The sequence below is a fragment of the Ctenocephalides felis genome, unplaced genomic scaffold, assembly GCF_003426905.1.
Source record: "Ctenocephalides felis isolate EL2017-DRISC unplaced genomic scaffold, ASM342690v1 CF-g0.4_SCAFFOLD_00845, whole genome shotgun sequence".
In the NCBI taxonomy this organism is placed as follows: Eukaryota; Metazoa; Arthropoda; class Insecta; order Siphonaptera; family Pulicidae; genus Ctenocephalides; species Ctenocephalides felis.
In genome coordinates, this window is record NW_020536999.1 from 21,611,127 (window position 1) to 21,623,445 (window position 12,319).

Here is a 12,319-nt window from a genome sequence, read left to right on the forward strand (position 1 = left end):
TTTGAATTTCACTATTTTTTTTAAAAGTTGTACATGAATATAGTATAAATAATATTGCAAATATTAAATACTAAGTTGTTAATTTTAGTTTTGAAAGCTCTTTTTGGTGTATAATTTTTTATACGTTCTTATTTTTTTATCCAATTTCAAAAAACACATACAACTCTCTTGTTGAGAATTTAAGGTTTATTCCAAATTATAATAGTCCTTTCTGACATTGCTCCATTAAGTTCAACATATATTATTGCTATTAAATAATTCCAATAAAAAATATATCAAATGTAGATAGGCTAACCATTGGGTTGCTAATCACTTAGCTAAGGAGGAGTATTATTGCATTCTCTCATACGACCCTTGAGATTCAGGTTTAAAAGCAACTTAACATGATATTGAATGATAATTTTTATGTTAAATTAGAATAAATCTAATCTTATATATCTCCATCATTTTATTAACTATAAATATTCTCCTACAATAAAAATAGTTTGCAGAACTGTCCAACTTTGTTTATATTGAGGTCGGTTCCAGATGTGAGCAGAATTACCACTCATGAATTTAAAAATACATTCAGATACAACTTCCGAAATCGAATGGTATTGAAAAAGTTCGATTGGCAATGTTCCATTTAGATTTTAAAAAATACTTATGTAATTGCAATAATTATTTATCAATAATATTAATCGAGATTTCATAGTTGGAATATTTTTTCGTAACACTTGTTGAGTTGGCTGGTATAATCGACACGTGTTGGGAAAAATTTAGTGTGTGTGTGTTTTGCATGAAAATTTTTACAATTTTGATAAAATATTAAGGAATTTAAATTTTATTCATCGGTAATATATCTATGAAAACTAAAAATGTTATAGAACTCTGCATGTTTTTAGAAAAATAAGTTTTTGGAGCACTTTTTCTGGTCCATCGTTCGTTTGTTTGAACGGATTTATCAATTATATTAATATGGTACATAAGAAAGCAAATTTTTTATTGTTATTTTTATGATTAGTTAGATCACACCTGACTAATTATTTGATACAATTTTAGTCAAATTGAATAATTAAAATCTTTAATAAATCATCAAAAAAAAGTTATCTAAATCCACATCATCAAATGGTCTAGATTTAGTTTGAGAAGTATTTCGAAATTCAAAGTTCTAATTTTTTTTATATTATTTTAATTAATTTATCCACATTTTTATTTATAAATTATATATTATAGATAATTATGTATGAAACATTATGGATAAAAATATTGGAATTATTTAATACTACTATTTTCTCTCAGCATTTTTTGTATATAAAAACACATAGATTGTGAGAAGCACAAAAAATATTATAAATAATGTTTATTATCGGTTTTTTATATTTTTGCATAATAATTAGTATTACGTGGTTGCTGCATAAATACTATTTTAGTGACAATAAAGATAAACATTTGATTTATTTGAAAACCAATATCATTTTTAAATATTTTACTTATTAAATGCTATTTTTTTAATTTGGCATATAATTTGCTACTGTCCTTAGAAAACATATAGCATATAAAATAAAATATTTTTTAATCTAAATTGCTACATATTTTAATTAACCACTGAAAAATGGTCCGAACATATGGATTTTGAAATAAATTTTATAAAAAAATTTATGATGTTATGCCGGATTATCAGACTTTGTTAATACATATGTTAACATCAAATTCAAAATTATATTATTTAAAAAAAAACAAATTAGGTAAACACGAGTAGAAGTTACCTGTATTACTTCAAAATTGTATAAAAAATTGAGTAAGAGCAAAAATTAGTTTTTATTTAGAAGATTGATATGAAGTCAAAATTCTATAAGGACTATTACATAATTTTTAAGAAATAACAACTTTTTTTAATAACTATTTATAAATATTACCATAAATGTATATAAATATATTTATAAACAAAAATATAAAAAAGGACACAAATGAAACACTGAATCATTACATTTTATATACAAAATACTTAAACATTAGACGTTGTATTCCCGAATCAATTATCCTAGTATCAATTTATATTTGGCAACATTTGTATTACAATCTAGCAATTGCTAAACAAATCTGACCTGGTCCTTTACCAATTTCACAAATCCCTATTATTTAAAGTGTCATCAACCTAACTAGGACATTTAAACTATAAAAACTTGGCAAGAAGTATTGTTAAAGTTCCGAAATAAACTTACTTTTATATATATCCAGTATCCCAGGCCACTTTTAAATAAACCGCTATTGCTTAATTATCACCTCTTCGCATTTGACAAATAATTTTCCTCATAAAACTTTTCCGTTGCACTTAAAAACTTTCTGGTACAAAATAATATACTTTTCACTTAAAACTAACTACTAAAACGATCTGTTTCTAATATAAATCCACGATTTGCGACTTCACAGATTCATCTAAATAAACTTAAACTAAGACACTGTCTCGTCGAGTAACTTACTGAAACTTTGTCTTGAAGTCGAACCAACCGAATCAGTTTGAGGTTTGTAAGGAAGTCGAAGTTAATTTAAGTATGGGATGGGTGAAAAAGTAGGGTGATGCCGAAGGATTTGTTGGCTCGGTCGCTTCTGGTGAGCGAATCAGGACGGAAAAACACGAGGAATCTATTTCCGTACGGAACGTGTCCGTCCGTCCGGCGAACTGGTGAAACAAAAGATTTTTGTCGCCAGAATTTAAAGAAGATTAGTGTATACCTACCAAAATTAAGAAAAAAGAGTGCGCGTATGGTTCACACGCGATTGATGTAAAACTTATTTGCAACTGTACAAGATGGCATTTAAGTAAGAATAAATACATCATATAACAATTTTGAATAATGTTCATTAGTAATATGGTAACACTCGTGATGCACACATTTGTTAGTGTCAATCATTATACACATTTATATAATTATAAATTATAAATTATATATTTATAATGTCATTAAAAATATGTATGATATTTAAAAACAATAATGTAATTAAAGTCATACTACAAATATGACATGATCGGTTTGTCATTGTAATTAGCATTTAGAAATGAACCTTCATTAGAGAAGTGAAGTAATTGCTGATTAATAAATTCTATAATATTCGTTCAAACAGTGGATTATGTTAAACAACGCCTAAACAAATATTGTTTTTGCAACTTGAAGAACTTCATGTAATTGAAATTAACATACATTCATTGACTTGTATATTTTAACTCTTTCGCTGGCGATATAATCTCATTCTTTGAACAGCTGTAATATCTGTCTTGCCTAAAAATATTTTCCATTTTAATAACTTCAAAGATTTATAGAAACTACGAATAATACATATAATTATTTACGGGAGACAGGGTAAAATATTCTTCTGATTCAGGCATTTTTCATTAAATCAAGATTTGGACTACGATGTAACTTTAAAATGTTTATTCATGTATTCCGGTTTCCTTGTTGATATCAGTACGCATACAACGTTGATGCCAGTGAATGACGTACAGTTCTGGCGTAACGCATTTCCGTTGCATTTGTACGGATTTACACCCTAGTCGCGCCTAAAGGTGTTTTACTTCAAAAACATTTAAAAACGGTTAAACTCATATTCAGGTATCATGAACTAAATACAAGAGTTCTTGAGAATTAAGCAGATCGCTAGTTACACATTTTTTGCCTTTTACTTTAAAATAGTAGCATTGAAAATTATATACTCAGCTTGTTTTGAAATATGACTTTTTACTCGTCTTATTAATAAGCTAAACATAAAGTATTTTATGAAATATTTTCAAATTTGAGATAAAAATACAAATTCGAGTATGCCAAATCTTAAACTTTTGGATGCAGAAATGGGATACAATTCTCTTTAACTTTAGATTGAACTAATAATGTAGTTGCATTGTTTATTATTTATTGTATTTTTTTTAGTCGCAATTCCTTTTTGTTTAATAAAATCATCGTTAAACTACCTTGTACTAGAAAACATACAAACTTTATGAATTTTTTGAAAAGTTTTTATTTAGCGCCATCATTCTGGTACACTTAGGTTTTATTAAATGAAAATAAAACAAACTACTACCAAATTTTGGAAAAATCTTCTTTCATTAATAGTAATTTTTCTTTTTTTAAAAAAAAAAACAGTTTATATACATATATTTGTTCTCCAATACATTCTACATCAAATATTTGTGTTTTTTTATATGGTGTAGTTTTGTATCAATATATTTCACATATTTTCCATCCAGTTAACCATCAAATTATTTCTACTTGAAAAATAATCAAAACTAAATGTGTATGTACTTGATTTCGTTTTAATTTTAATAAATCTTGTGATTTGACCATTTCATCAACAACAAGTAAGAATAGATATTTGTGTAAACTTTAATTAATTACGTTGTCAGTGTAAACTGATACTGCAAATCCAGGTTTATGATGATTGTGTGTGAAATCTTATTATTAGATTTAATTTTAACATAAATATTTAGACAGATCTTAAAATTTCTTGGCGTCATCTTGTAGAAGAAACAGATTTTAAAGAAACTGGTTTGGAGACTGAATAAATATATAAAGCTTCATATCAGAAGATATATAGATACATATGGATATAGATTTAGTTGAAAAATTAAAAATTATCAGAAATTCAGAAGCAAAGATTGTTTGCATGCAATTTTTTCTGTAAATTATTTTCACTAGTTTTTAGTTGTATATTTTTGTTTTGACAGAAAACCTGATGATGGAACTTATCAGAAACGTCGTAATTACGTATACCGCTTACAACGAGTTTTTTTGTCAGAAATATGTAACATCACACAAACTTACTTAAACAAAGCTTATAAATATAATATAACAAAATATAACAAATCATAAATTTTTGAACAAACGCTTTTTTATATTGAATTTACCTTTTCCTTTCTCTTTTCGTATTTAGTCTTACTTACTTTTGGCTCTTTAAAAGCAATTAGGTCTGCATATCATATTGCTTCAATGAAGTAATGGAAACTTGTTCGAACAAACATACTTTATTTTTCTCCCTTTGAATCCTATTTCAAAATCAGTAAAGTTTAGTTGTTATGACGACTGGCACTATCGTAAACTGGCACAACTGTACCCAGTCTTCCCTATTTTGCATATATAGTTGTTCTACACATTTGGTTGGCCTAGTAGTAATTTTTTAAAAATGAAATACATAAATTCTGAAACAAAACTATTTTTTTTTTCAAAATTATATATTTTATTATTACATGCACTCTTTCAACATAATAGCTACACATTTGTACCGAATATTATAACATTATCATAAAATTTATAATTTGATCTGAATCACATTGAATATATTTTTTAATTTAGGTTTTACACATTTCCTTCATCTGATTGATTAATAATATAATTATTAATTATTAATTAATACATAATTACACTTAGATGTCAGGTATACATTGGCATATAAGATTTGTTGATATTTCATACATATACAATAAGATTTACTTTGGACTGGAAATAATTTTATACTTACATATAATTTTTGTTTAAATTTAAAAAAATATTTACAAAGGTTAAGAAATTATTCAAAATTCTTATTCATTAAATTGCTATAGTCGATTTCAAAACACTTATTAAATCTGGGGTCTATTCAGGCCTTAGATATTCTAAATTGTACATTAATTTAAAATATCATCTAGAATCTACATTTGAACATCGTAGAGCATTGAGTTACATTTTTTTTCTTAAAAATGTTATTTTTTATGATTTTTTTTACAAATATTCACACGTATTCTGAATTGCTTGATAACGGTTTCTTATTTTTATATTGAGATTCAAAAATATATTAGAAATTTCTATAGGGTGTTATAGAAATTTGATTGCTAATATTTAAAAAGTTTGAATTGACGTTTGTGCATTTATTCATAATTAGATATACATTTATTTATTATATTTAACTAGAGTAAGTGATTGTTTAAGTTTCAGTCGAATGTAGAAAGTTTTGTGCAAAACATATTTTTTTTAAAATACTTGTGCAAACATTTTAAAGCAACAGTAGTAAGATTAGAGTAATATATTGATAGTTAAATTTTCATGATTTTTGTCAGAAATTAAATTGTTAATAAACATCAAAACAATGAGTGCTAGGAATTAATTTCATTCAAAGTTTATTTTAATGCTAATTTTTAGTTAGCAGTTAGTTTTGAGTAAATTTTGTTAAAAAAAAATTATAATGTTATTTTAAATTTAAGACTGAGATTTTACATATCCAAAAAGTAAGTAATATTTTTCAAATTTATTTATAAATTATAAAAAATATCAATAGTTCCAAAACATTTCTAGCTCTCACTTTAATCGATGAAACTTTTGTAAAATTATCTAAATCATTATAGATATGGTTTTAATAATTTTGTACAAAACTTTATAAACGTCCTATGATGAAAGTTCAAATGATTAACAACTATGATTTAATTTATTTCATTAAATCATTAAGAATGAAGATATGTTGCTTGAGCGCAAAAAATGTTTCATTTTCTTTCATTTTTGGAAAATTCTAGTTGAAATCAATTTTTGCGTAGAGTAAATATTTAGAAGTTTATATTGTCAGAGCTGCTTAGATTGTTTTCTACGATATTGGATTGTCATGGGCAACATATCAATGATAATTTTCATGTATTTATTTTTGATACGAATGAATACTTATTTTAAACTAGAAATTAAAAATCTTATATTCTATATGAACAATATGTCACATATGTGGACTAATATTTACAAAAAATGTGCTCGGGTGGATGGAAATATATTAATATGTGCGAGCCTTTATTGTAATACTGTTTTTTTTTAAATTTGGTATCAGGGTAATTGATAGAAAAAAACTAACTTATTTTTGAAAAATTATATTTGTCAGTAGACTCTTGCATCGGTATAAAAATATTAAAGAAACTCTCAAGTAGTATAAATTCTTTAACGATAACTAGATTTAAAAAAATATTGATAATTTTTTATTACATATATGTAATGTAATATAAAATCACCTAATGAACAATCAAAATTTATATATATATATATATATATATATATATATATATATTAGGGTGGTCCTTAAAATGGTCATTTTCGAATTTCCTTGCTCCCAGGGGCTCAAATGGTTCCAAATTGATAAAAAACAATTCTCTGAAAGTTTTAGCTCTTAATATTAACGTTTAGATAGAGCGCAATTCAATCAAAGTTTGTATGGAAAGAGCATGGAAAAAATTTTGAAAATTTAAAAAAAATGTGTTAGGTATAACTTAGCGACAAATGAATGAGTTTTATTCATTCAATTGTTCGCTAAATTACATCTAAAAAGCATTTTTAAAAATTTTCAAAATTTTTCCATGCTATCTCCATACAAAACCTTGATTGAATTGCGCTCTATCTAAACGTTAATATTAAGAGCTAAAACTTTCAGAGAATTGTTTTTTACCTATTTGAAACCATTTGAGCCCCTGGGAGCAAGGAAATTCGAAAATGATCATTTTAAGGACCACCCTAATATATATATATATATATTAATTTGTTTTAAAATTAAAATGAATTTCTCTAATCTTGAACCATTCAAATCAAACAATGTGAAAAAAAATTTAAAAAAGTATATAATTTTTCAAAATTTTGTATCGACTTTGTGATACCTTTGTATAATAATTTTGAAAGTAATATAAGTTATAATATGATATTTCAAATCATACATTTTTTTTTCGAAAAAAACTATGCTAAAAGTAATTTTTTTGCGACCAATGAATAATGTGGCCCTTAAAAAATTTGACTTCAATGATCCAAAAAAAAAATATTAATTTTCGAAAATTTATTATGCATATATCTATTCACGGTATATAACAAAAACCTTTTTTTGCAAAAATTTTAATATTTCTGTCTGATACCAAATTTTGAGATTGTCTGCTTAGAACAAGAAAGTACTTGATCCTCAAAACTTTACAAATAATACTAGATAAATATTTTATTTTCGGGACAGTGCTTCAGAGATAATTTTAATAATTTTTGAACATTTAGAGTATACAAAAGATTGTCTATAATATTATAGTAATTTTTCCATTTGCTTTACACAAAGTTGAACATGCTACTCCCATTTGATATTCTACAATCTATTTATACATTGAGAATTGAAATGTTGTAGAGATATCTTGTTCAGATTGAAATTTGGCATTTTTCAGGAATAAAATCGTTGCATATAATACAAATCACATTTTCCAGATTTTGTTTCTGCCAACGATTTTATTATATTCGTAACACCGACTACTATTTTACTTGATTTTTATTATAAACAAATATGTGACTTCATTTTCTATTTAAATATATTTTCTGCAACATATAAACTATATAGTACGTCATAATATTATGCTACTCAATAACTTTTAATTTTTCATATATAATTTTATTCGATTGTAATCATTTTGGTCAAATTATTCCCTATAGAATGGACCAGCCTATTAATTTTAACAAATCCGTAGATCCAGCCCACGATTTGTTATATCTAAGACAATTATGAAAATTGAGGCAAATGTATAAGCAATTTTATGTCAAAATAATGGTATTTATATTGCAAAATTGGGTTTTGGAAAATTCTAGCAGAACGAGGTAAGGTTGCATTTGGTAATTGATTTTTTGGATTCATTGGTACACATGTCAAAAACGTATTTTTTTATTATAGTATTATATATTATAGTATATATATATATATATATATATATATATATATATATATATATGTACAAATTTCTTGTGTACTATACAACAGCAAAAAAATCGATTCTCAAATGCACTTTGCCAGCAAATTTTTATTTTTAGATATGCATATCACAATTCTTTTTCAGTGATTTTTATATTTTATTTTAGTGTATATTATAAAATTGCAGTTTATGCAAAATCTATTTATAAAAAACTGATTTACTTGCTTTTATACATATGCCTCGAACATGTAAAATGACATGACATGAAAGTGCTCAAACAATGAGTATGAAATCATGAGAGTCACATATATTTCTGAATGTTTGGAGTGAAAAATAATAAAAAAACTTCTGGATAAGATGATTAAAAGTAACTTATAATTTGTTAAAATAAATATCAAATTTTGCGCAAAGATTTTTATAAAAACTCTTACAAAAACTTGTATCACAACTTTAAAATGTTTACTATCACAAATTAAGGGCAAATTTTGTGATAACAAAGACGATAACATAGCGTTGTTATGGTTTCTTGGTACTAAAAACTGTGAAAATGCTATTTCCTGTGTAAAACACCTGCTCCCACAGCAAATAGATAGCATTTTCAAAACTTTTAGTACCAAGAAAGAAGATAATTTAGCGTTGCCATGATCGTCTATGTTACCACATAATTTGCCTCTAAATCTTAAGTAGTGAGACAAAAATTTGTCTGCTCACTGACTTATTAACAGTCATTTAAGCTGAAATTAGGTAAGAATCTTGGAATTCGAGATTCCCAGCAGTAAGTCTGTTAATTCTTGTATTATGCACCCTGAAAGTTGTCTCAAAACCTACACATGATAGGGTGTACGCAAGATATGTAGGTTTTGAGACAACTTTTAGGGTTCCAAAATACGAGTAATTACAGTCTTGCAGCTGGGAATATCGAATTTCGAGGTGAACTTGCTATAACGACTGGACTATAATAACAATATTTATTATGCCATTTACTTGAAACTTTAAACAAAATAAAATGAAAATCAAATTAGATAACAGTGGACCCCAATATGTCCCTGTGTCCCTTATAAATGGCATTCAGAAAAATATGTTCCCCATGTCTCATGATTAGAAGGTGCAACGATGACAAATACACCAAAAACAGCGATTAAAACACGAATTTTAAACATTTCAAAATATTTTTTTTCGGTTTTGGTCTGGTTTAGATTAATGGCATTTGACTGGGGGGTAGCCTGACTCGAAGTGTTCGCCAAATTTGGTGTCAAACTCGCTCTAAGTGCGCCCAGAGAACAGTTGATACTGCAAATATCGAAAAAATGGATTTTGTTTTAGCTTTGTAAACACTGTACAAATGTTTTTTTTAACATCGATAAAGAGGAAAAAGTTAATACTTTTCTTATATATATAAAACATCGAATTCTACTGATAAATGCAACAGTAAACTTCTACTTTTGTATCGTATATTGTTTTGTGATAGTCAATGTGTAGATTTATATATATATGATTCAATACATTAAGTGTGACACTAACACTAATTTTTTAGAATTTACGCTTTCTTTTGAAAATAAGAAAATACTAAAAAATGATAACATTCATAAGATTAAATAACTTATTATAAAATGCAATTATAATTTTAGTTAGTTTTGACTAAGCAGTACCATGTCTACATTTTCGCTCTTTTACTAAATACCGATCAACACAAATAGACCACTAAGTACAGGCAGCCCCCGTGGTAAAAAATCGACATTCAGAAAACTTTTTGGTAAAACCATTTATTTCAATCATATATTTCCATAAATGAATGAGAAAAATAAAACGCCGTCTAAAAAATTCATAAAAATAACTATTTAGATGATGATGTATGAAACATACAAAAGCTTGAGGTAAGAAGTTTGAAGATGAAGACTCTATTACCAATTTTTGCTGATTAATTTATTATTAAGGGGGCTACATGTCCATAGGAATGTATATGATTATATGTGGTAAACATATTTATTTGGATTGTGTTTTTTGATGTTACCAAATCGTTTTCTGAATGTGTCTATCTGTTGATTGTGTTCTGATGTTTAGTATCAATATTTTTTCGTAAATTTTGAAGTTTGGTTGTAACTAATTAAGTTACACATAACACAGACCAATTAGAGAATAAGTAGGAATTTGCTTTGATTTTAAGCATGATGAAGAAGATATGGATCAGAGAAATTTTACTCGCACAGGAAACATTCTGTTTGTTTGGTAGATGGTAAATATACTTAGAAAGAGGCCATCCACTTGCTCACCTCATATTTTTTTAGCATAAATTATTATTTTATAATATATTTTTTTAACATAAATATTTCTAAGTAACCACAATTTAAATTATCAGTTGAAGATATATTAAAGACATACTAACAAGTAAAATAAATTGGATCAATGTAATTCAAATGGACACCCAAATATGAACATAGACAAAACTTTGAAAAATGAAGAATGGATTTTAGCCAAATTTTTGGTTCATTTTGTGAGCGTAAATGGACAGCCTCATCAAATATACTTACAAAAACCATTGACAATAAAAATATACATCAATATCAAAAGATTTAAATCCATTGATCTATGTTACATGTGCAAGTTTTAAGGAAAATTTGTGCAGAAAGTAAAAAAGAGTGAATACATAGACAGTACAGCTGGACATCACACAAATGAATGATTACACAAGCTTAATGAATAGATGAACAACAATAATATTATTTTAATTAACAATTAATAAATATTAAAATACAATTAACACTGAATAAATGATACACATACTTCATAATTTGGCACTTAAACAGAAATATTTAAATCCTATTCATACGCGGTATTATTTATATTGAATCCATAATCATTGATCGGATGTGATTTTCAACATTTAATTAATAATTAATAATTATTTGATTGATATGTACAATACGTATTTACAACAATATCTTTATAGCAATTTAATTTCACAGGCAATTTACATTTATATATTTATAGAGTCATGCTTTAATCGATAATTACGTATATTAAAATAGACTTTGTCTCTTTTTTCTAATATTAAATATATTATTTTATCATACAGGTATCGTTTTTGCAAATTTCGGCGGATTTTTGTTTATCGTAATCTAGTTTTAAAACTATCATCGGTCTTGATCGATTTTTTATAAAAATAAGAGAGTGTTTAATATAAATTTCAATATTAATAATTCCCTAAATTTCAGCAGAGATAGATCTTATGCAATTTCTAATATCGATTTTGTATAATCATAGTTTGATACATTTTATAATATGAGTAAAATCTTTATTTAATGTTTGGGATTGTACTAGTGCATAAGAGATTTTATTTTATTCTGTAAGATTTACTTCACATAAAAATTTCAATAGTTAACTAAAGTAAAACTCGTTAAAAATTAAAACGCATTAGTTTTATCACATTATAGTCCACACAAAATTATAATATTTAATGTAATAGTACTCGTTTTTTGAAAGTAGAATAAAGAAAAGTATTGTTTTTGTCCTTTATGCATAAGAAAAAATTATATCAAAACTAATATAAATATTAGAAAAAGCAAAATTATTTCCATTTTTGAGCCAGGAATATACAAGAGATTTTGAATATTGGAGTCAATTTTATTAATTACAATG